Here is a 1,577-nt window from a genome sequence, read left to right as displayed (position 1 = left end):
TGTCCTGATTTTTTTGGCATATGAGGGGGATGACGCCAAGTTTTTTTTTACAGAATTGACGACTGATTCTTTGTTTTCTTGAAATAAACAGAGGAAATTAAAAAAAAAAATCTTATTCAATAGTGAGAAATTGTTATCATGACCAATTGCGAGTATCACAGCTGTAACGGTAGAAGTTTTGTAACAAAAATGGGGAAGTAGTTAATCTTACAATACAGAAACAGAGGACATAGGACCATCAAGAAAAAGGAGCACAGGCAGAGTGTAGGGCTCTATTCAGAGGGGTAGCGACACTGGAAATGTGGGCAGAGATTAGGACATGGAGAGAGGGAGCAGCTGAGGACTCTAGATTCATGGGAAGAGAGGGACTGGGTGCTGGCGGCCAGGAGGCATATATTCCTGGGTGTTTCTGTGTACATCTTCCCAAAACAAAACACGGAATGAAGGCAGATACTGTTGAATGATGATGCACAGAGGAGATTGTAATCATTGCAAGAAACGATGGTGTAAAGCCGACGTTCTCCCATGTAGTCTATCAGTCGGTTCAGTGAAAATTTAAACAAAAAACAAAACAGTATTGGACTTCCTCAAAAAGTTGGAAATAGAAGTATCATTGTTGTTAAGTGCCATTCAATCAGTTCTGACTCATACTGACCTTATATAGGGTTTCCGAGGAACAACTGGTGACTTTGACCCACCAACGTTGTGTTTCTAACCATCTTTGTGGTCCACTTCCTATCCAATAGTGCCACACTAGCGTTCCATACATTCCAGTTGACCTGGAGCTGTGGAAGAGAAGAGGAAGGGCTGGTTGGTCCGAAGTGTGGTGAGGCAGACTTGCAGAATGTGCCCTTTGGTGGTTTAAATTATTATATATGCCTGAGTGTTTTTTTTTAAAAAAAGCTAAACTGAATAGAAAGAAATTCTGCTAACTTATGGTATATGGAGGGGATTATAATCATTGTAAAGAAACAAAGTATATGATTTGTTGAATGTAAAACTGATGATCTGCCCTGTAAACTTTCACTCAATTCACAATTAAAACTTTTTAAAAAATAGTGCCACACCAGGATTCCAGAAATACCATGTGACCCAGTAATCCCTCTACTTGAAATATATCCTCAAGAAATGAGAGCCGTGACACAAATTGATATATGCACACCCATGTTCATTGCAGCACTACTCATAATAGCAAAAATACTGAGACAGCCTAAATGCCCATTTAGAGAAGAATGATTAAATAAACTTTGGTACATACACACAATGGAATACTACACAACACTGTATAATAATGACGAATCTGTGAAACACCTCATATCATTGATGAACCTGTAGGACATCATGCTGAAATTAGGACAAATATTGTATGAGACCATTGTTATAAAATGTAAAGAAAATGTTTCATTGTTAAAAGAAACATTCTATTATTATTATCAATGGTGGGAGGGAAGGGAAAAGATTCATTAGGTAGAGGTGCTAGTGCTATGTGCCGTGGAGTCAATTCCAACTCATAGTAACCCTGCACAGGGTTTCTGGGACTGTAAATCTTTACAGGAGCAGAAAGCCTCATCTTTCTC

General features: G+C 38.6%; 1 pseudogene; it reads left to right on the top strand.

The window, feature by feature from the left end:
• Positions 1–1,577, top strand: part of LOC102836175 — a 5,534-nt pseudogene that overhangs the window by 1,391 nt on the left and 2,566 nt on the right.

Source organism: Chrysochloris asiatica, unplaced genomic scaffold, assembly GCF_000296735.1.
Source record: "Chrysochloris asiatica unplaced genomic scaffold, ChrAsi1.0 scaffold00437, whole genome shotgun sequence".
In the NCBI taxonomy this organism is placed as follows: domain Eukaryota; kingdom Metazoa; phylum Chordata; class Mammalia; order Afrosoricida; family Chrysochloridae; genus Chrysochloris; species Chrysochloris asiatica.
The sequence above is the reverse complement of the archived record's forward strand: the minus strand, read 5'-3'. Positions and strand labels throughout refer to the sequence as shown.